Source organism: Lingula anatina, chromosome 9 (genome assembly GCF_051362555.1).
Source record: "Lingula anatina isolate TDL-2025a chromosome 9, LinAna3.0, whole genome shotgun sequence".
NCBI classification, from domain to species: Eukaryota; Metazoa; Brachiopoda; class Lingulata; order Lingulida; family Lingulidae; genus Lingula; species Lingula anatina.
Window position 1 is genome coordinate 14,419 of NC_141775.1, and position 24,802 is coordinate 39,220.

Genomic DNA, 24,802 nt, shown 5'->3' on the forward strand with positions numbered 1-24,802 from the left:
CGGAAATTTGGGGGGGGGGTTCTCGACCTCCCCCTCCAGGGGATTGATTTGGTTTTGGCGGGTGCCTTCTAAGCACTATGTTGAGGTTTTCGTAGGGTTTCCTCTATAAAAAAAGGTAGCCTAGCTTAAGCTAAAGTGTTCCACCACGTAAGTGGAAATTTGGTATATGTTTACCGGGTACTTGTCTCGTTACTTGTTTGGCCCATGACCTCAATGGATCTCACCCTCTCGACGGGGGGCGGGGTGATAAAGATCCATTGAGGTAGGCCCTGAAGACGGAGCCCCCCGTAAGGTGGATTCCAGATGTTTCCAACCATAAGAAGAAACGGAAATTTGGGGGGGGGGGTTCTCGACCTCCCCCTCCAGGGGATTGATTTGGTTTTGGCGGGTGCCTTCTAAGCACTATGTCGGTGGGTTCGATTCTCCCCCTTTCCTTTTTAAGGCTAAAGAAGGCAGCCTTTGTCGATAAAGACCGAGAGGTGTGCTTGCACTAACCCTACCCACCACGTAAGTGGAAATTTGGTATATGTTTACCGGGTACTTGTCTCGTTACTTGTTTGGCCCATGACCTCAATGGATCTCACCCTCTCGACGGGGGGCGGGGTGATAAAGATCCATTGAGGTAGGCCCTGAAGACGGAGCCCCCCGTAAGGTGGATTCCAGATGTTTCCAACCATAAGAAGAAACGGAAATTTGGGGGGGGGGTTCTCGACCTCCCCCTCCAGGGGATTGATTTGGTTTTGGCGGGTGCCTTCTAAGCACTATGTCGGTGGGTTCGATTCTCCCCCTTTCCTTTTTAAGGCTAAAGAAGGCAGCCTTTGTCGATAAAGACCGAGAGGTGTGCTTGCACTAACCCTACCCTCTCGTAGTATGTTGAGGTTTTCGTAGGGTTTCCTCTATAAAAAAAGGTAGCCTAGCTTAAGCTAAAGTGTTCCACCACGTAAGTGGAAATTTGGTATATGTTTACCGGGTACTTGTCTCGTTACTTGTTTGGCCCATGACCTCAATGGATCTCACCCTCTCGACGGGGGGCGGGGTGATAAAGATCCATTGAGGTAGGCCCTGAAGACGGAGCCCCCCGTAAGGTGGATTCCAGATGTTTCCAACCATAAGAAGAAACGGAAATTTGGGGGGGGGGTTCTCGACCTCCCCCTCCAGGGGATTGATTTGGTTTTGGCGGGTGCCTTCTAAGCACTATGTCGGTGGGTTCGATTCTCCCCCTTTCCTTTTTAAGGCTAAAGAAGGCAGCCTTTGTCGATAAAGACCGAGAGGTGTGCTTGCACTAACCCTACCCTCTCGTAGTATGTTGAGGTTTTCGTAGGGTTTCCTCTATAAAAAAAGGTAGCCTAGCTTAAGCTAAAGTGTTCCACCACGTAAGTGGAAATTTGGTATATGTTTACCGGGTACTTGTCTCGTTACTTGTTTGGCCCATGTTTGGATAGGGGAAGCACGTAAGGCTCCTTCCGGAGAGTGGTTAATTTCCACCCCCTATTTATTACTTATTTGGCTGGCTAGGTTAAAAAGACCATCGGACTCATAACCCGAACGTATCCTTGAGTGGGTGCTGGCCTAGGCTCTATTTTGTGTTTGGATTGGGGGGTTGGTGAAAAAATCACGCCCGGCTTTCACCCGGGAATTACCGAGTAACTTTGGTACTCCTCTTACTACTTGGGGGAGAGGAAGCCAATAAATGGCGTTCGGCTTTTAACCGAAAGTAAGTGGATAACTACCACCTTCTCTACAACCTCACTAGTATATTTAGTATTCCTGTCTTCCAAACAGGGGGTCCGTTATAGTGGCGGGTGGGGTTAATGACAACTACTCTATAGGGGGGGAGCCTTGGCCACGCTACCTCCACCCTCCCCTTATTAATACAACACCTAATAAATATATATGAGGTTTTTTCGTGTGGGGTTTTCCTCTATAAAAAAAAGGTACCTTAACTAAAGTGTTCCATCTGTGTTTGGGAAATTGGTATTATTTTTACCAGGTACTTATAACCCTGCCGTGGAAGCTTTAAGAAGCATTGGCCTTGTAACCCGAATATGTGGATAGCACCTCCACCCGCGGCTATGAAGAAAAGTCGCCCCCGCTTTCCAATTGGTATAAGCCCAGCGGTCAGAGGGTTTAAGGCATGGTAGTTTTGTAGGAATTTAGCATGGATAAGCTTTAGCGCTCCAGTGAGTACAAACAACAAGACAAACGTGCAACGTCCGGAGGAACTGGGGCAAGAACCCATATAAGTGTTTCTGTACCGTTACGGGATCCGGCATCAAGGCTATCACGACGTCTAGGATAATCCACCACACCAGTCATGAGGGGTTCAAATAGCAACCAAAGTTGGCTGGCATGTACGCTAGATCACCGGGACAAAGGCGAATGCCAGCAGTCGCGGTTAAATTCACACGGGGACTTACGGGTTGAAAGGGGACCAGGACGGAATTTTATGCCTGACTGGAAACTGGGGATGCTCGCATGCCAGGTTAGATTCAATTCGACGGCAGAAGAGACATTTAGACGCAGAAGAAAGCAAAGTTTCGGCAGTGTCATGTTCAATAAGGGGTGCAATCCGTAGTTGAATAAAGAGGGCCTTAAGACTCTGATGGTTGAAGCTGTGAAAATTGGAGAGTTAACCGGGATTAGAGACCCCGCTAATCCCAATCGTGAATTATGCATACTTCTCCAATGGTAGGGGTCTCCTAAGAACCTTGACATATGAGATATTAAAGATTGCAAGCTACCGTATAATTACGGGTACTACCAGGCCTGAAAGTTGAAGGGGTAGACGGCTTTCTGAAGTTATAATGGGGAGCTTGATCTTTAATCCGATGACCCCCGTTTCACCTTACTCTGACTGGTGGTGGGCGGGCCATGGCGGCACCTTAAAGACACTACCCATCTCAGGTGTCATATCGCTGTCTAAAGCTTATGATGCGACCCAACAAAAAATTATGCTTGTTTCGTAAGATTCCAAGTGCATATACTATTTGGGGTTTGATGCCCTATAGTGCGATCAGTGTGCGTGAACCTAACGAAAAGGGGGCACATCTAGGATTGACCAGCTCCCTCCAAGAATTAAAGATTCTTAGGAGTCTTAAGAATGAGGACAAGTCGACAGGTCCCTTATGTCAGAGGCCACGGTTGAGCTACTAAAAGCGTATATCAAGCAAACGAAATGTGGTTGAAATGGCCACAGGAAGCAGGACTTGTAAGTAATAAGATCCTTAGGACGGTCTTATGAATTCTATACAACCGGGAAGTGTACTAACCGCCCATCACTCGGGGAGAGATCCCTGATAAGTTGTAACAAGGTAGGCGTACGGGAACGTGTGCCTGTAACAAGACTATACAACCTCATTAGTATATTTAGTATTCCTGTCTTCCAAACAGGGGGTCCGGCATAGCGGCGGGTGGGGTTAATGACGACTACACTATAGGGGGGGAGCCTTGGCCACGCTACCTCCACCCTCCCCTTATTAATACATCACCTAATAAATATATATGAGGTTTTTTCGTGTGGGGTTTTCCTCTATAAAAAAAGGTACCTTAACTAAAGTGTTCCATCTGTGTTTGGGAAATTGGTATTATTTTTACCAGGTACTTATAGCAAGTGGACCCTATACCTACGGAGGGGCAGTGTTTTGAAAACTTTGCTACGGTGTTCGACTCATCGTGGGGTCTTCTCTACAACCCGCCTCGGGCTGAAGCATTGTAAGATGTGCCTTGCTTACGCCAAGGAGAACTCTGTAACTGGGGTAGCCTGATGATTCCTTTACGTCATCGCGGATTATTTTCTATTTTAAATAAAAGGGTTTGGGACTATAAAGTTCCTGTTAATATTAATAACTGGTGGTATTTTGGGTCACTATTGGGGTTCATATTATTAAACCAGATTATTTCAGGGTTTTTTTTATCAACATACTATGTGGCCCATGTTGATCATGCTTTTGATTCTATTGTACACATTAATCGTGATGTGTACATAGGGGCTCTTGTGCGAGGTTTCCATATTAATGGCGCCTCATTGTTTTTTTTATTTATGTATATTCACATTGGTCGGGGGATTTATTATGGTTGTTACCGCCAGGCTGGTGTATGATATTCAGGGATTATTTTAATGGTTTTACTTATGGCTACGTCCTTTTTGGGGTATGTTTTACCTTGGGGTCAGATGTCATATTGGGCTGCTGTAGTGATTACAAGGCTTTTAAGGACAATTCCATATTTAGGGCCAGGATTGGTTGACTGAATTTGGGGTGGGTATTCTGTAGGTCAGGCAACCCTCACTCGGTTTTACAGATTGCATTTTATTATGCCATTTATTATGGTTATTGTGGTTATTATTCATGTTGGGCTTCTCCATGAAAGTGGGTCAAGGAACCCTCTTGGTTTGTACGACCCTAGTGGTGTTGGGATGCGAAGATTCCATCCACTATACTCGTGTACAGATTTGTTTTTTTGTCTGGTTGCTTTCTTATATTTACTTAAGTTAAGGTGTTTTCATACTTGGATATTTGTGCCTTGTGAGAATTGAATCAAGGCAGACCCAATGACAACACCTAAACACATTACCCCTGAGTGGTATTTCCTATGAATTTATGCTATTTTACGATCTGCGCCAACTAAGGGTGGGGGGGTTGCTCTTATGATTTTAGCCATTTTAGCTTTGGCTTTAATACCTCTAACTCCCCTCACCCATTGGCAAGGTGGTACACAGTTTAGTCCAGTGGGCAAAATGTTATTCTTTAGGTGAGTAACTAATCTTCTCTTTATGACTTGGATTGGGAGACAGCCTGCGACATGGCCATACAGATATGAGACTGTTAAAGGTACTATTATTTATTTTGGGTTTTATCCAGTGTTTTTAATAAACCTGGCTATTAAGGCTAATAAATTTAGTGTCAATAAGTATAACTACTACAAGCTTTGAACTATCACCTTCTTTGTTTCTTGTCTTGTTTGTAGTTATTATCTTTTTGATCCAAGGTATGTCTTAACTTTTGAAGATTTCTTGTTATAGTTTATTGGGGTAGTTTAAATAGAATAATAAGTTGTGGCCTTATAGGTGGGGTTAATTTCCCCCCCCGATTACTTTTGGCTGAGTGGTGAAAAATTATCATGCGTGTCTGCAAAACATGAGTTGCGTTTAGGTTCGCCTTGGCCTGCAAAATATGCCTTCTATTGGTCCTAACCTACTATGATTTATTAGCTCACTTTTAGTTTTTGGTTTTGTTTGCTTATTTTATATGTGTTTTGTGCAAAACCAATTTTGTAAGAAAAATTGGCCTAGTCGGTTCAACTTTTCTCGTGTGGGTTCAAACCATCGCATCCCACGTCTGCGCTAGAAGTGGGGCTTGGGGCTGTAGGTTAATTAGATCATAGGTTTTCAAAACTTAGGGCGTGAGTTACAATCTCACCGGCCCCTATGACGATGGATGAAAAACTTAAATACCTTGAGGAGGAGAAAAAAAATGATCGTTTAGCAAAAAATGCACATATTCAACTTGAAAAAAAAAATCCATTGTGTCCATTAGCGGGTGACTATGTAGCCTTTAAGGAAGGTTACTATGATGATTCGACTATTGAATATTATAGGTCTCGCTACAGCTTAAAACCTTATTATCCTAATATATACAAGCTGAGCTTTATGTGGAAAAACCGTGTTCCATATGAGGATAAATGTAGTGTTTGGTTGTTTCCTGATGATGTGATTCCCGCCCCACTAACTCCATTCTATTGGGAGACACTTGACTATAATGACTTATCAGGCCATGTTTTCCACTGGTATGGGGCGGGTGATTATGTTTGTCTACCAAGAAGGTCTTATTGTCCAATAAATGTTTCCCGGATAAAGGATGCTTGATGGTTTCAATCAAAGCTTTATGAGGTTCAACCGGGGTTATTTCGCGTTGTCTATCATGAAGGTTACCATCGGCGGTACAAAGATCCATATTTTGTTCCTTATGGGGCTGGAATTGTAGAAGGAATTGGTAGTTTTTGGATTAATGTTCCCTATCGGTTAAGCTTAAACAAACTGAAACCAACTCGAAAGGTGATTCGGAAAGGTGTGTATAAGTACCGCCGAGGAAACTGGCGAACTTGGGCCCCATATAAAGATCATCCATCGTGGAGAGCTGAACAAAAAGCGGCTGTAAAGAAGGGTAAGTGGAGCTTCCCATCTGAGTTTGTTTGAAAGTAGCTTGAACAAAAAGAGGCTCCATATTAGGGGGTCATCTCAAATACTAGCCATATCCACCAATCTTTAAGTGGTATTATTTTACCCCACTTGTTTTAAATTTTTAAGGGGTGGTAGGTCAAGTTAGGCCGTAAGTTTCCAAAACTTAAAGTGCGAGTAGCACCCTCGCTCACTCTTGGTGCCATCCTCGACTGGCGGGGCCCCGCTTTGATGCAGTGGGTGAGGTGGTTCGACTCCATCTGGCGCCTGAAATGACATATTCTATCCTAGGTAATTTATTATTCACGCCGGACATGGCGATGCATTGGTTTGATTTTATTTTTACAAAGGTTACAATGGTAACCACTAGGCCAATAATAGTGCTTCTGTTATGGGACCTCAGATTAGTGGGAATACAATTAACATTAATGTTAATTGTATAGATTGTTTTAATTGCTGTGTTCAAAGGAGTGGGAGAGAGATAGAGATGCATTCACTCACTGGGAGCTAGTATATATATATATTTTTTTTTTTTTTTTTACTTCTAATTGGTCTGGAATTATTGAAGGTTAGGTCTTTGAAGTGTGGGATGTCACCTAGGCTGTGATTCACCTAGCTTATTATTTTGGAATTGTATTTCGTAGATATTTGCCGAACGCAATCTTGGTTTCTTTTACTACTCTCAAATAAGAGATTAAGCTATAGTTCAAAAATATCGTGAGAGTTTGGGCTTTATTTTTTCGCAAAACATAGTTTAAGCTTAGTACCTTGTGCATAATGGCTACCCAAGACAACACATCTATTTATTTTCCCGAAGTGGAGCGAGCTATCACGCACCTGCGGGGAGCGCATGACCTCTATGTTGCAAGATGGTGTCTAGAGTGTGCGATAGTTGTTACATGCTAGCCGCGCTTCAAGATAGCTGGTTTTAAAAGAAACCCACCGAAGTGGGGCAAGCATCCTAGAGATAGACTTGTATAGTTCATCTTTATGTGTATTGTTAGCCCTAAGGGTAAGGCTTTTATGGCAATTATGGGGGTAGAGTACCTCACGGTAGATTAAGGAGTGTGGGTTTTTAGGAATCTGCAAGTAGAAGTGGAGTTCTGACAAGATTAACTCAAGCATCCAGGAATCTGTCTGGTACGTCTAATCTTAATATATTTTTAAACCATAAGTGACTTGTAGGTATTTGAATTACACTGGATAGATGAGTATTATTACGAATTAAACAACAGGAAATAATAAGAAACGGTATTTTATACCCTATGTTGTATCTTTTAAATTTAAGTAAATACTAACTTTATTCTAAGGAACTCGGCAAATCTGCCTCCCACCTGTTTATCAAAGACACCGCCGGTTGCATTATATAATTGGTTCTGTCTGCCCGGTGCCCATGTGGTAAACGGCGGCTTTAATCGTCCTAAGGTATCGCAACCAAGCCTCTTAATTGGAGGCCAGAGAATGGCCAGATGAGGGGGCTACTGTCTCGGAATTAAACATAAAATTTGAATTGTAGGTGAACATGCCTTTATTGTTGCGCGGGACAAAAAGACCCTATGAAGTCTTTACTCTTGGTTAATTACTCCTATAGCTATGGTCGTAGGCGCTATTAGTAAATCTCATAAGAGTTCTGCTTGGGGAATGCAGTGATATATAAGAATCTCTTCTTGTCGGGGGAACCATGTCCTATGACGTTTTAGTACATGAAACTTGTATAATCTTCAGAATTACTAGTCATGTCAACGAGCCATAATCTTCTGGATTACTTGACTAAAGGAGCAGGGTTACTCTAGGGATAACAGAGATCGTCGCATGAATAGGACACATTGAAGTGCGGGTAGATTACCTCGATGTTGGCTCCGGGTAACTGAACGGTAGCAGGAGCTGTTCGAGTGGGACTGTTCGTCCTTTAATCCCCAACGTGAGCTGAGTTCAGACCGTTGTAAGGCAGGTTGGCTTCTATCTGCGAGGAAGTCCCACATTGTACGCAAGGACTCGTGGGGCGGAGCTGATGCTCTTTCGCTAATTTTGAGAAAATTCTAAGGTTGAGTGGCCAGGGTGGCAGATTTAATGCAGTGGATTTAAGACCCGCCTATGGGCTAAAATTAGCCCTCCTGGTTTAGTTTGAAAGTTTGAGCTCGTCGTTGGTTAATATCAGTAAATCATAAAGACATTGGTACTATTTATTTATATATGGGTTTTTGATCTGGTCTGTTCGGCCTAAGTTTAAGTCATTGTATGCGAGTTGAACTAAATCACCCTGGGGAATGGCTACTAGGGGGTTATACCTATCATAGGATTATAAGTATACATGCGTTTATGATGATTTTTTTTTTTGTTATACCTACTAGGATTGGAGGTCTTGGAAATTGGTTTATTCCACTCATACTAAAAACTAAGGACTTGGCTATACCACGTCTTAATAATCTAAGGGTGTGATTACAGCTCGGTTCGTTGTTTTTAATGATAATGGCGTTTATGAGGAGTGGTGGCTTAGGGTGCGGTTGGACAATATACCCCCCCTTAAGGAGGATTGAGTTCATGGATGGTATTCCGGTTGATTTAGCGGTATTTTCTCTCCACATGGCCGGAATGAGTTCTATTGCCGGAAGGATTAATTTTTTGGTTACTATTTTTAATATGCGGTTGGGAGCTCTATTTTTCATACACCTAAACCCGATATTAATCTGGACACTATTTGGTACTTCAATTCTTTTAGTGACTTCAGTTCCAGTATTGGCGGCAGGGCTAACTCTTCTCATCCTAGATCGTCATTTTAGCACAAGGTTCTATTACCCTGAAGGTGGGGGTGACCCTATTCTTTGGCAGCATCTTTTTTGGTTTTTTGGTCACCCAGAAGTGTATATTTTAATTCTTCCAGCCTTTGGTGTAATCTCCCATATCTTATCTCGTTCTTCGGCTAAAATTCACGTATTTGGGAAGATTGGGATGAGGTGAGCAAGGATGGGGATTGCTTGGATAGGATTTTTAGTTTGGGGACATCATATGTTTGTAGCAGGGTTGGATATTGATACACGTGCCTATTTTACAGCTGCAACTCTAATAATTGCCGTTCCTACTGGGGTTAAGGTGTTTAATTGGATTGCTACTATCTATGGTGGAATATACCGCCTTAAGGCAACCCACCCATCTACATTCTGGGCTTTAGGCTTTGTTCTACTGTTTACTGTGGGTGGTTTGACTGGTGTTATTCTGGCTAATGCTGCCCTTAGCACTCTTCTCCATGATTCATATTATGTTGTAGCTCATTTCCATTATGTTCTCTCTATAGGGGCGGTCTTTGCTATCTTTGGTGGTTTCTGGTTTTGATTCCCATTCTGAACTGGCATAGTACCACGAAAAGATTTGGCTCTTACTCACTTCTGTTTAACCTTTATTGGGGTGAATTGTACATTTTTCCCTATACATTGGTTAGGCTTGACAGGAATGCCACGGCGTTATCAGGACTATCCTGATATGCATACGGCTTGGCAGGCTATTGCTAGGGCAGGGGGTTATTGTTCGTTTTTAGCTATGGGTATGTTTTTAGCAACTATTTGAGAAGTGTTTCTAGTCGAGCGACCATTAATTTTCCCATTCTTTGTTCGCTCAGAATCGGAGTATTATGGAACAGGGGCCGGCGAAGGAAACACAGTTCTTCCATGTGGTTCTCACACCAATAGCCAGCTCCCTAAGTTTGTTATTTTTAAGCACAAAGAGAAAAAGCCATACTATTGTACTGTTATTATATGGCGATGAGTTTCTAAAGAGTTCAAACCACAAAATATTAAGTTTGCTCCAGCGTTGGGGTTGTTTGGTGCTCGTGTAGAATCAGAAGATTAGTACGTACGGAGTTTAGTGTAATAAAGCACGCAGGTTTTGGGAACTTGAAGTCAGAATAGGTTCTGAACTCTGATGGTGGGGGGGAAGCCAATGAATGGCATCCGGCTGTTAACCGGAAGTAAGTGGCTAATTACCACCCCCCCTAATGATTGAACTTAGGAGTTTAGTTCTTACAATGTGTGTTTGGATTATAATTTTTTTGTCTAATATCTTTTTATTAGTTTCTCGGAAAGGCCATCTTTTGTCAATTTTATTAGGCCTAGAGGCCATAGGCTATGTAAGAGCTTCACTCTATTGTGTGGTTTTTAAGCAGGGTGCTCTTTGGTTTTTGGGTATTATAGCCGCTTTTGGGGCCATAGAGGCTGCAACAGGTTTGGTCCTCTTGGTTTTGCTTATTCGCTGGTCAGGAAGTGATCGCCCAATGTGGCTCCACATTAGGGGGTTTTAATTATTATCTCCCTACCTAGACTATATAGGTCGTCGGGCTCATCCCCCGAAAGATTGGGTTCAAGTCCCAAGGTAGGGTCATCGATTAAAAAAGTTAATATCAAAAATAGAAAAGTTCTTCCTCATCGATACCCTTGAGCTGAGTGTGGTCCATCACCTTGGCCGGCGTGCGTGTCAATTATACTGGTTAGGTTATTTATTCACATGGCTTTTGGTTTTAATTGTATGGTTAGAAAGGCTGAATTGTGGGGTGGGACTCTCCTCATACTCATTAGGTTAGTTATGATCTTATGGGCATGGTGGGAGAGCCTTAGCTTAGAGTGCTTAGTTGGAATAATAACTGGTCCAGAGCTTAAAAATTTGAAGACTGCGTTCTTCCTGTTTTTATGGACAGAGATTTTTTTCTTTGTTGGTTTGTTTTGAGCCTTTTTCCATAGGGCACTCGTACCCTCAGATGAGCTTGGCTGCATATGGCCACCGATTGTTGGTATTATACCCCTAGATCCATTTGCGTTACCCCTTGTTGGTGTAATTATTTTGATTAGGTCGGGGTATAGTGCTAACCGTGCTGTAAAACATGTTAAAGGGCGTTACCCAGAATGACGTGCCATAGGAACTACAGTCTTTTTAGGTGTTTTATTTACTTGCCTCCAACTCTATGAGTATAAGAGGGCGGGTTTTACCATGCAAGATGGTATTTATGGGTCTTGTTTTTTCGTAATTACAGGGTTTCATGGTCTACACGTGATTGGTGGAACTATATTTAATACTTATTGTCTAGCTCTAATGCTTAAGGGAGATTATACCCCATCTCAGATACTATCTCTCCGATGTGCTGTATGATATTGGCATTTCGTAGATATCGTTTGGATTGTAGCTTATCTTACAGTATATGTGTGAGGTAATTGGGGTATGTACATTACCCCAAAACAAGTATGAGATAAAAAAATGTCAATTTATGAGGGGTGGCCTAGCAAAGAAGATATTTTCCACTTTATTTTTATTTAATTTTTTTGAGCGGGGGTAGTTTAAAAAGAATGGGGTGTTGAAGCCACCCAGGTGGTTTTTATAAAAACCTCCCTGCACAAGATTTCAAAACTTGTTCACTTTATTCTAATCACAATATTGTTTATCCAACTTGACATTGAGGTATATTTAGTAGCTATGGAACCCACCCCACATGTGATTGATGTTTGAAGGGGGCTAACACTGTCTACTTTATTCTGTTTTTTTTTCTTTCCAATTTTTTATAAAGAATAATTTTTTGAGCGGGGTAGTTTAAAAAGAATGGGGTGTTGAAGCCACCCAGGTGGTTTTTATTAAAACCTCCCCACATATGATTCCTTTTGTTTATGCACCATACTTATTTATTCCCGGAATTTTAGTATACCTGGCTTTTATACCATTTTGGCCAGTGGCAGGGATATGATTCTCTGGCTTTTACATCTCTGTTTCATTTTATCATTTGGTGGCATTCCTTTTAAAATCTGAGGGAGGGTTTACAGGAAATATTAAAAATGAAAACCAGTCAACTCCCTATGAGTGTGGTTTTCGTCCACTCACCCCTCAACGAACACCATTCTCTCTTCGTTTTTTTCTGATTAGAGTTTTATTTGTTATCTTTGATGTTGAGGTGGTATTAGTGACTAGACTACCCATTATAAGAGCGGCTGGTGTTTGAAGGGGGGTAAGATTATCTGTTTTTTTGTTTTTTTTCTTTTTGTTTTTTTCTCTTCTTTTTGAAGCCCTCAAGGGTGCCCTCGATTGACCAGATGTAATGAAGAGGGTTGATGAGTGGTGAGATGGGTATTTCCATTTTTTTAAAAAGATTAAGAGTGAGATAGAAAAAAAATCTTAGATAGTTGGAAATAATCTCTGTACCAGAAATAATGATCTGGTTTGCGGCAACAGTCCGCCAATTGTGTGGGTTAATAAGTTAGAGTGATCTAATCTGGTTTTAAGGCAAAAATCTCATTCTTTATTTAGCGGTTTTTTTTTTGATGGGTGATCTGGTTTTATTTTAGCTATGGTAATGATTTTTGTTTGTTTACCTCTCCTAAAGCCTATGGGTTTTTGGTCTTCTAGACTTCAGTCGGCTTTCAAGTCACTTCATCAGTTTAGTATAGATCAAACTCTTTTATATGTTCCTAAAGGTAGAAAAAGATTGGCTCCTTTTATGTCTGCTATTTTTCTCTGCATGCTATTTATTAACTTGTTAAGGTTAACTCCACTGGGAGTAGTTTACAGGGCTCATATCGTTATTACACTCCCCCTTGCAGTAGTTCTTTGGGCTAGGCTGATTACTATGGGTTTTTGAAATCGGCGGATTTTTTCTTCTAGTGAGTTCTTATCTTCTTCGATTCCACGATTCTTAGCCCTTCCGTTCGCCTGCTTAGAAATCTTGGGACATATTATCCGCCCTCTTACCCTATCAGCCCGGTTTAGGGTTAATGCTATAGCAGGACACATTATGTATAAAAGAGTTTTAGCATATTCTGCTAAGTTAGCAAAAGTTAGCCTATTGAAAGGTGGTTTGGTGTTTATCCTATCTATACTTTGCTTTGCGGCTGAAATTTGCATTTGCTTTATTCAAGCTTATGTATTTTTTATTCTCTTAAATGTATATTATAATCAGTATTCAGCACCAAAGAAATAGGTGGTCTGGTGGCAGAAAATGCGGAGGATTGTAAACCCTTTCATGTGAGTAATAGTCTCACCCAGACCTAGTTGAATCTATTATTTAGCCTTTTAATTCTTTTTTTTATTTTCTTAGCCATATCTTTTCACTACTTATCTACGGATAGGAAGGATGTGGCATCATTTCAAGTCAGTGATTTAGGGCCAATAGGTTTGGATCTTGATTTAGTGTTTGACAAAATAAGAAGCCTTTTTGCTTGCTTAGTGTGTTTTATTAGCTTTAGGGTTGTAATATTTTCCTTTGACTATATAAAAAGTGAGAAAAATAGATCCCGATTCTATGGCCTCTTAGGGTTTTTTATTTTAAGGATGCTAATTCTTATTTTTGTACCCCACCTTCCTGGTCTTTTCTTAGGTTGGGATATGCTAGGCATATCCTCATTTCTCCTAGTGAGGTATTATAAATCTGGAGCGGCATCCAAAGGGGCCATGCTTACGGCTTTAACTAGTCGTGTGGGTGATGTGTTTCTCCTAGTATTTTGCTCTTTTTGTCTCCTGACCTATGGAACAGTGGAGCCTAGGTTGGTGAGATCTATAGGGGTACCACTAATCGGAGCTGTGTTATTAGCTTTAGGGGCTATAACAAAAAGAGCCCAAATTCCGTTTAGGAGATGATTACCGGCTGCTATAGCAGCCCCCACACCGGTTTCTGCCTTAGTCCACTCCTCAACTTTGGTTACTGCTGGTGTGTATATTTTAATCCGAAATTACAGGATTTTAGGGAGTTGGTCTTGGTTGCTTATTGGAGTGGGGGGGGCTACCATGTTTTTACCTGGGTTGATAGCTCTCTGGGAGGTTGACCTTAAGCGGATTGTAGCTTTGTCGACCTTAAGTCAATTGGGACTACTATTCTTTTACCTGGGAGTTGGGCTAAAAGATTTGGCTTTTGTTCATATAATATCACATGCTATCGTTAAAGCTATGTTGTTTGTGTGTGTTGGAACTGTTATTGATTCTTCATCCCACTGTCAAGATATTAGTTTTTTAGGCGGTCGTCTCCAAAGACTGCCCCTTGTCCAGTTGGCCTTTTACTTCAGGTTGGCTGGGTTAATGGGGTTGCCCTATATGGGTTGCTACTTTAGGAAGCACATGCTCTTGTCTCAGTTGGCTAGTGGGAGCCACTTCGGGGGCGGGGTTCTTCTTGTACTTTATCTAGGTTTAGCCGTAACAGTGGCTTATAGGGTTCGCCTAGTTAAGGTTTTAGTAGTAGGAAATCCTGCTTATAGGACACACCAAACAGTTCATATTAAATCAACTAAATGGTGAAGATCTTTCTCAATCTTGCTATTGCTAAGTGGTATACTGGCCATTCCGTATATTACATATCCACTAATCGATATGCCAGCACTACCCGAGGCTGATAGATCTTATAACCTACTACCGGCTTGAATACTACTTGGGGTTGTTTTAGGATTAGTAGTGCCTCGATTTACTACTAAGGGTCCTGACCTATTCATGGACTGCTTCTTAGATCAAGCTAAGGAGAGGGTCGGTGAACAGAGTAAAAATGTTCTTGAGCGGTGTGACTCTGGTTGGTGGGAGATGTATGGTATTATGGGAGCTCATAAGGTGGTATTAGACGAGCTTTGAAAACTAGAGATTTTAACCTATGAGAAATTTAAGGCCAAGTTCTTAAAGAAAGATCCTGAGTTTTATGAGATGTTGGTAGGTTGAATTGATTATTTTATTTCTGAGATCCTACCATTAGTTAAGCTTTTTTTCTTGTGGGTGATTATTTGTATCGTTATTTGTGGGATTTTGTATTGTTGCTTGTGATATCTTGTAGTCCCATCATTTAGCTTTATACCTCGTCGCTAGTGCGGTTTAGTGTAATTAGCACACAAAGTTTTGGTCTTTGGAGTTGAGGTCTTATCCCTTGAATCGCAAGGATAAATTCTCTAGGATTAGCACATCTAAGGTTTCTTTCTTTCTTTCTTTTTCTTTTTTTAATCTACCCATCGTCACTTAGGTGGAATCTTTTATGGTTGGATTGGGGGTTTGATTACCTATCTCTGTGTTTAATTTGTCTTAGGTGCCTAGTTATTGGTCTTTCTATCCTTATAAGGCTGGAGAGATCTTGTAGTGAAATAACTAAGAGGTGTGGGTTATTATTAGTAACACTAATCCTTACATTTTCAACCTCAAGGCTTTTGTATTTTTATTGTGGCTTTGAATTTAGAGTAGTACCCATAGTGTATATTATCTTACGTTGGGGGAGGGAGGCAGTTCGTCTTGTGGCAGCAGGCTACATAGTAGTCTACACCCTATTTTCCTCAATACCCCTATTGTGGGGTCTTGCGTGCCTTGCAGATAAAACATGTGAGACATCTATACTAATTCTAACGAAAACCCCATTCAGCGGCTATATGGATAGTTTATGGTGGGTGGCCATAATTTTAGCTTTTTTGGTAAAATCACCACTCTACCCATTTCATTTGTGACTACCCAAGGCTCATGTAGAGGCCCCCACTTTTGGTTCTATAATTTTAGCTGGAGTTATATTAAAGCTTGGTACTTATGGGCTATTTCGGGTATGTCCCATCTATATAACTGGGCACCATATTATTAATTCAGTGGTTATTGCTATGGGTGTGTGAGGTAGGGCCTACTCAGGCCTTATTGCCCTCCGGGTTTTAGATATAAAGGAGATAGTGGCCTATGCCTCTGTTGGACACATAAGATTGGTGGTTGCTGGTATTTTTAGAAATACTATTTGGGGGTGAGGGGGGGCTTTTATTATAATATTAAGTCATGGCTTAGTGTCATCACTATTATTTGGTCTAGTAGGTTATATATCAACCTATTCGGGGTCACGTGGTTTTATTTTTAATCGAGGGTGGATAAATATTCGTCCCTGATTATCTGTCTTTATGTTTATCGGTTGTTCGGCTAATATGGGTGTGCCCCCATTTCCTAGATTTCTTGGGGAGTTGGGTTTAATGACAGGCTTAGGCTTGTACAATTGGGTGAATTTTATTGTGGTTGGAATTTCTTGTGTTCTTACTGGTGCATATAGGCTCCGACTGTATTTATTAACCCAACATGGAAGCTCTCCTAGGCATTTACGACCTATTGAAAGGGCTAGGAATGGCCCTGCAGTGGTTAGGTTTATTGCCCACTCTATCTTCATCATCCTCCTGAACTTTATTTGAGTAATGTAAAAAATAATTAGGACCCGTAGTATAATAGTATAACTAGTTTCGGCCTAGTTGGTGGAGGTAGACTCCTCCCGGGTCTTAGATGTCACAATGGGGGGGTACGTATTATCAAATAACTTTTACTTCGGCTTCAAGGATGAGTAAACTTCTTTATGAGTCTATTATAAACATTAACTGTTTTGTGATGACTATTGTAGTTTGTAGTATGACTATAGCGATTTGATCAGGCATGTTGGTTGGCCACTGTCGAAAATGACTAAAATATGAACTGTTGGAAGCTATTTGAACAGCTGTTCCGGCGCTGCTCATTTGGTGAATTTCTTCAATAAGGTTTTTTGTGTTATACACGAATGCTGAGCATAAGGAGCCTACCTATTTTTATAGTGTTATTACTGGCCACCAATGATATTGAACATACCAATATGCTCTGGTTAATGAAAAAAAAGAGTTTTTCGGGTTTGAGCACGATTCATATGGTCTACTGCTAGATGAGCCATCGAGAAGAGATGACGAAACAGTGCTATCTAAGGGTGATATATATCTTATAGACGTAGATTTACCGTTTGTAATCCCTCAAGGGATACCAGGTGAGTTATTGGTGGCGTCCGACGATGTAATCCATTCATGGAGTGTTCCGGCCCTTGGGATTACAGTTGATGCGGTACCAGGGCGCCTCAATCGAAGCCCAATTTTGGCTAAAACAGTTGGAGTGGCCTATGGCCACTGTCGAGAGTTATGTGGAGTAAACCACCACGCTATGCCAATTGTGGTGGAGATCGTGACTCCAAAGACTTATATAAAGTTTATGGAGCAGGATAGCTAAAACAGGGGGGGGGGTTGGTGAAATAAATCATTCCTGTCTGTCAAACGGGAGTTGCTGAATACGGTTGGCACCCCTCTATTTGCTAATTTGAATCATTCCTGTAATTTTAGGTCCAATTTATATTTATTTATTTAGCTTTCAGATCAATCTTTTAATTATTATCGGGTTCTATAGGCTTGCCGAGCGGGCTATCCTATCATTAGTAGCTGGTCGTCAGTCTCCAGGTGTGGTAGGGTTTCGCGGGGTTATACAACCCATAGCTGATGGTATAAAATTATATATAAAAGATATAATCCGGCTATCTAAGAGAAATCATTTTGCTTATGTTGTTTGTCCGAGTGTGAGAATAGGATTATCATTTGGGGCATGGAGGTGTTTCCCATTTTGGGGGACTTACACTATCGAAATTAGTGCTCTACTATTTTTATGTTTTGTTAGGCTAAGAGCAGTTCCTATTATGGTTGCTGGTTGAGCGTCAAACAGAAAATACTCACTATTAGCCAGTGTTCGTGCCCTAGCTCAAGCCATTTCTTACGAGGTTGTATTAGGGTTGTTGCTAGTTTTCCCACTCCTATTTTCGAAGAGTTTAGAATTTTCTTCAGTTACTGGGCCCAATCAAACAATTTGAATAGCCTTAGCATACCCCCCACTCTTTGGAATATGGTTGGTTTGTATTTTGGCTGAAACTAATCGTAGACCATTTGATCTGGTTGAAGCTGAGTCTGAGTTGGTTTCAGGTTATAATGTTGAGTATAGAGGCCTCCACTTTGCTCTATTTTTCATATCTGAGTATTCTAACATGCTTCTATTTAGGGTTATTACTACAGCTCTTTATCTCAATGATGGGTGATTCTTTTTTGATCCCCAAGTTGGAGAAGTGTATTTTATTACTAAGGCTTTCTTTGTTAGGCTATTTATCCTACTTTGTCGTGCAGTCTTCCCTCGAATTCGCTTTGATCAGTTGATAACCCTCATGTGGAAAGGGTTTCTCCCACTCACACTATCCTTCTACATTTGGTTTATTGTTTTCCAATAAGAGGCATCTTACGTGGAGTTTAGTGAAGATCACACCCTTCTACATTGGGCCACCAGAATTCTGGCACTCTACATAGATTTTTAGATTAAACACTGTTCATACATATTTTTTTTTTTTTTTAATGAGGGTTGGAAGCCTTATGTCTGCATCTTGTGGGGATTTAATCGTAGGGTGGGTGGGTATGGAGGTTATATTATTGTGTTTTTTTCCTATTGTGATTAAACACAATAAGCCATGGCTATCGGTCCTAGGCTGTATTAATTACTTTATTATCCAAGTAGTGAGATCTAATGTCTATTTTTCAGGTTGTTGTTTTATAATGGCTTTTGATTCTCATTATTGGGCGATTATAATTCTATTGGGTTTATTTTTAAAACTAGGGCTATTTCCATTCTTTTCCTGGGTTCCCAAAGTGTATCAATTTTTAGAGTGGGGTGGGTGTTTAATGGTATCTGTTTGACAAAAGTTTGCTCCTTTATTTATTATAGTTAATAATCCCCTATTCTTAAAATACTGATGGCTGGTTTGCCTCTCTGGTGCCCTCAGGGCTTGAATTGGTGGTTTAATAGGAGTAACGACTAATCTGGTTCGAGTGTTGATGGGATGGTCATCTGTGAGTCATGCTGGCTGAATAGTAATATTAACCCTAACTGATGAGACAACCCTATTAATCTATTTTGGTATTTATGCAGCAATCTGTACTGCCTGCTATTCAATATTTGAGTTAAACGGTTTAATAAAATTCAGAAGGTTTGGTTATTATAGACAAGGTGTGCGGGTGTGTTTAAGTCTTGCTCTCCTATCTATGGCTGGCATTCCTCCTCTATCCGGCTTCACCTTAAAATGGGTTGCTCTCCTATCTATTATTGATTCAGGGTATTACTTAGTTAGATTGTTATTGATCCTAGGAAGGGCGATAAGAGCCCTCCTATATGTTAATTTAGTTTTTACATTAACTGTTCACAGGTGGGCTGTAAGCCTATCTTTTCCTATTGAAACCCAAGTTTGGGAGTTAGGTGATTACATCCGAATAATTGCAGTAGTTAGACTTTTCCCTATCTATATCCTATTTAGGGCCTAAGCTGCGGTAGTAGAGTTAATATGCTCGTTTTAGGCGCGAGAGACGGGGGTTACACTCCCCCCCGCGGCTTAAATCGATGGTTAGAATTTCTATTGCATTATTAGGTTTATCTACAGTAATTAGTTCTTTTTTTATGCTCGTTTGTGGTTCTCCTATACAACTAGCCTGCTCTTTAGTTCTTTTTTTTGCTATTACCTCTTGTTTGGTTTCTACTATTGTCCACCCATGGGTGGGGGCCATCTTATTTTTGATTTATGGGGGTGTGATTTTAGTGGCTTTTGTATATGTTCTCGCCATAGATCCGGCACCTCAAACTAAAGTTAGTGGGTGGGACTGACACCACCTCAAAGTTGTGCCTATTATTTTTTTTGTAGGTATAACACCCCTAATCTTTAATGGTTATTATAATTTTGAATCTTTTGAGGTTGTTATTTTAGCTAGGCCTGATGGTTATTTTTTACCACTATTTAGGCCAGTAAACCGTAAACTTCTCCTAATTACTTTGGCTTGTTTAGCGGGAACCATGTCAGGAGCTCTTAAGTTAGTTCCCAGTCACCAGGGAGCCTTGCGTCCGCTAACTGGGGCAGACTTTAAGCGTGCTGGTTGGACAAAGGATCATTTTAAGGATCCCAAACTGCGAAAAGAGATGTCTAAAATCTTTTGGTCTTTATAGATTGTGGTGCCATATTCTAAGTAAGGAAATCCGATTTGCACCCGGAAAGTGGTATTAATTTACCTGGCGCCTAGAATGTTGTTAACCAAAGGTGGGGTGCTTGCACCAACCCTACCCACCTAACCACTATCTCTTGTGAAATTATAAATTGTGTTTATTGAAGAGGTTTCGTAGGGTTCCTCTATAAAAAGGAGAGGAAGCCAATACCTGGCGTCTGGGTTTGCACCCAGAATAAGTGGCCTGTTGCCACCCTTTCCCAGTAGTTGGATAACTGTCTCAGGGTTCTGAGTAAACTGCTATAGGATTCAAGTGGAGATTTAGTATTTAAATTGTCTCCAGAGGCCTAACTCTGGGCCTTGGATCTTGGAGTTTCCACCCAAACACAGAAAATAAATTAGGCTAGGCTGCCACCCTAACGCGGGGGGGGGGTGGCGTGACGGCCTCTTCTAATTTACTTTCTGTGTTGGAAACTCCGGCAAAAAATAAAGTGGGGCCCCCCGCCCTCCCTATGGGGGGGAGGGGGGGGGGGGGGAGGAAGGATCCTGTCTAGGATTCTGAGTAATAATATGTTAACCTGCCTATCTCTACCACTGTCTAAGAGAAGAGGGGAGGAAAGTAGGGAGAGGAGTAGGTGGGAGCACTCACCAACTCCAAACCTGCTCAAACTATCTGTTCCCAACTCTTGAATCTCTTAGACTTAAGTATATAGAGATGGATTGAGGTTAAGACAAGGGAGGGGGAGAAAGGGGTGTTTGGGGAAAGGGGGGAGGGAATGGCCCCCCTTTCCCCTGTAAAAGGGGTGCTTTATTTTAGGGTTTTTTTTGTGAAGTTATTGGCCCAAAATGGGCAGTTGGGGGGTGTTTTGGGGGGGTTTGACCCCCCAAAACATAAGAAGAAACGGAAATTTGGGGGGGGGGTTCTCGACCTCCCCCTCCAGGGGATTGATTTGGTTTTGGCGGGTGCCTTCTAAGCACTATGTTGAGGTTTTCGTAGGGTTTCCTCTATAAAAAAAGGTAGCCTAGCTTAAGCTAAAGTGTTCCACCACGTAAGTGGAAATTTGGTATATGTTTACCGGGTACTTGTCTCGTTACTTGTTTGGCCCATGACCTCAATGGATCTCACCCTCTCGACGGGGGGCGGGGTGATAAAGATCCATTGAGGTAGGCCCTGAAGACGGAGCCCCCCGTAAGGTGGATTCCAGATGTTTCCAACCATAAGAAGAAACGGAAATTTGGGGGGGGGGGTTCTCGACCTCCCCCTCCAGGGGATTGATTTGGTTTTGGCGGGTGCCTTCTAAGCACTATGTCGGTGGGTTCGATTCTCCCCCTTTCCTTTTTAAGGCTAAAGAAGGCAGCCTTTGTCGATAAAGACCGAGAGGTGTGCTTGCACTAACCCTACCCACCACGTAAGTGGAAATTTGGTATATGTTTACCGGGTACTTGTCTCGTTACTTGTTTGGCCCATGACCTCAATGGATCTCACCCTCTCGACGGGGGGCGGGGTGATAAAGATCCATTGAGGTAGGCCCTGAAGACGGAGCCCCCCGTAAGGTGGATTCCAGATGTTTCCAACCATAAGAAGAAACGGAAATTTGGGGGGGGGGTTCTCGACCTCCCCCTCCAGGGGATTGATTTGGTTTTGGCGGGTGCCTTCTAAGCACTATGTCGGTGGGTTCGATTCTCCCCCTTTCCTTTTTAAGGCTAAAGAAGGCAGCCTTTGTCGATAAAGACCGAGAGGTGTGCTTGCACTAACCCTACCCTCTCGTAGTATGTTGAGGTTTTCGTAGGGTTTCCTCTATAAAAAAAGGTAGCCTAGCTTAAGCTAAAGTGTTCCACCACGTAAGTGGAAATTTGGTATATGTTTACCGGGTACTTGTCTCGTTACTTGTTTGGCCCATGACCTCAATGGATCTCACCCTCTCGACGGGGGGCGGGGTGATAAAGATCCATTGAGGTAGGCCCTGAAGACGGAGCCCCCCGTAAGGTGGATTCCAGATGTTTCCAACCATAAGAAGAAACGGAAATTTGGGGGGGGGGTTCTCGACCTCCCCCTCCAGGGGATTGATTTGGTTTTGGCGGGTGCCTTCTAAGCACTATGTCGGTGGGTTCGATTCTCCCCCTTTCCTTTTTAAGGCTAAAGAAGGCAGCCTTTGTCGATAAAGACCGAGAGGTGTGCTTGCACTAACCCTACCCTCTCGTAGTATGTTGAGGTTTTCGTAGGGTTTCCTCTATAAAAAAAGGTAGCCTAGCTTAAGCTAAAGTGTTCCACCACGTAAGTGGAAATTTGGTATATGTTTACCGGGTACTTGTCTCGTTACTTGTTTGGCCCATGTTTGGATAGGGGAAGCACGTAAGGCTCCTTCCGGAGAGTGGTTAATTTCCACCCCCTATTTATTACTTATTTGGCTGGCTAGGTTAAAAAGACCATCGGACTCATAACCCGAACGTATCCTTGAGTGGGTGCTGGCCTAGGCTCTATTTTGTGTTTGGATTGGGGGGTTGGTGAAAAAATCACGCCCGGCTTTCACCCGGGAATTACCGAGTAACTTTGGTACTCCTCTTACTACTTGGGGGAGAGGAAGCCAATAAATGGCGTTCGGCTTTTAACCGAAAGTAAGTGGATAACTACCACCTTCTCTACAACCTCACTAGTATATTTAGTATTCCTGTCTTCCAAACAGGGGGTCCGTTATAGTGGCGGGTGGGGTTAATGACAACTACTCTATAGGGGGGGAGCCTTGGCCACGCTACCTCCACCCTCCCCTTATTAATACAACACCTAATAAATATATATGAGGTTTTTTCGTGTGGGGTTTTCCTCTATAAAAAAAAGGTACCTTAACTAAAGTGTTCCATCTGTGTTTGGGAAATTGGTATTATTTTTACCAGGTACTTATAACCCTGCCGTGGAAGCTTTAAGAAGCATTGGCCTTGTAACCCGAATATGTGGATAGCACCTCCACCCGCGGCTATGAAGAAAAGTCGCCCCCGCTTTCCAATTGGTATAAGCCCAGCGGTCAGAGGGTTTAAGGCATGGTAGTTTTGTAGGAATTTAGCATGGATAAGCTTTAGCGCTCCAGTGAGTACAAACAACAAGACAAACGTGCAACGTCCGGAGGAACTGGGGCAAGAACCCATATAAGTGTTTCTGTACCGTTACGGGATCCGGCATCAAGGCTATCACGACGTCTAGGATAATCCACCACACCAGTCATGAGGGGTTCAAATAGCAACCAAAGTTGGCTGGCATGTACGCTAGATCACCGGGACAAAGGCGAATGCCAGCAGTCGCGGTTAAATTCACACGGGGACTTACGGGTTGAAAGGGGACCAGGACGGAATTTTATGCCTGACTGGAAACTGGGGATGCTCGCATGCCAGGTTAGATTCAATTCGACGGCAGAAGAGACATTTAGACGCAGAAGAAAGCAAAGTTTCGGCAGTGTCATGTTCAATAAGGGGTGCAATCCGTAGTTGAATAAAGAGGGCCTTAAGACTCTGATGGTTGAAGCTGTGAAAATTGGAGAGTTAACCGGGATTAGAGACCCCGCTAATCCCAATCGTGAATTATGCATACTTCTCCAATGGTAGGGGTCTCCTAAGAACCTTGACATATGAGATATTAAAGATTGCAAGCTACCGTATAATTACGGGTACTACCAGGCCTGAAAGTTGAAGGGGTAGACGGCTTTCTGAAGTTATAATGGGGAGCTTGATCTTTAATCCGATGACCCCCGTTTCACCTTACTCTGACTGGTGGTGGGCGGGCCATGGCGGCACCTTAAAGACACTACCCATCTCAGGTGTCATATCGCTGTCTAAAGCTTATGATGCGACCCAACAAAAAATTATGCTTGTTTCGTAAGATTCCAAGTGCATATACTATTTGGGGTTTGATGCCCTATAGTGCGATCAGTGTGCGTGAACCTAACGAAAAGGGGGCACATCTAGGATTGACCAGCTCCCTCCAAGAATTAAAGATTCTTAGGAGTCTTAAGAATGAGGACAAGTCGACAGGTCCCTTATGTCAGAGGCCACGGTTGAGCTACTAAAAGCGTATATCAAGCAAACGAAATGTGGTTGAAATGGCCACAGGAAGCAGGACTTGTAAGTAATAAGATCCTTAGGACGGTCTTATGAATTCTATACAACCGGGAAGTGTACTAACCGCCCATCACTCGGGGAGAGATCCCTGATAAGTTGTAACAAGGTAGGCGTACGGGAACGTGTGCCTGTAACAAGACTATACAACCTCATTAGTATATTTAGTATTCCTGTCTTCCAAACAGGGGGTCCGGCATAGCGGCGGGTGGGGTTAATGACGACTACACTATAGGGGGGGAGCCTTGGCCACGCTACCTCCACCCTCCCCTTATTAATACATCACCTAATAAATATATATGAGGTTTTTTCGTGTGGGGTTTTCCTCTATAAAAAAAGGTACCTTAACTAAAGTGTTCCATCTGTGTTTGGGAAATTGGTATTATTTTTACCAGGTACTTATAGCAAGTGGACCCTATACCTACGGAGGGGCAGTGTTTTGAAAACTTTGCTACGGTGTTCGACTCATCGTGGGGTCTTCTCTACAACCCGCCTCGGGCTGAAGCATTGTAAGATGTGCCTTGCTTACGCCAAGGAGAACTCTGTAACTGGGGTAGCCTGATGATTCCTTTACGTCATCGCGGATTATTTTCTATTTTAAATAAAAGGGTTTGGGACTATAAAGTTCCTGTTAATATTAATAACTGGTGGTATTTTGGGTCACTATTGGGGTTCATATTATTAAACCAGATTATTTCAGGGTTTTTTTTATCAACATACTATGTGGCCCATGTTGATCATGCTTTTGATTCTATTGTACACATTAATC

General features: G+C 42.2%; 1 long non-coding RNA gene across 1 annotated transcript; it reads left to right on the forward strand.

The window, feature by feature from the left end:
* The first annotated feature begins 508 nt into the window (after positions 1–508).
* On the forward strand, positions 509–24,183 carry LOC147759736 (uncharacterized). Its single transcript, XR_015331133.1, has 2 exons — positions 509–3,541; positions 22,822–24,183. It is a non-coding gene; the product is annotated as an uncharacterized LOC147759736 (long non-coding RNA).
* The last annotated feature ends 619 nt before the right edge of the window (positions 24,184–24,802 follow it).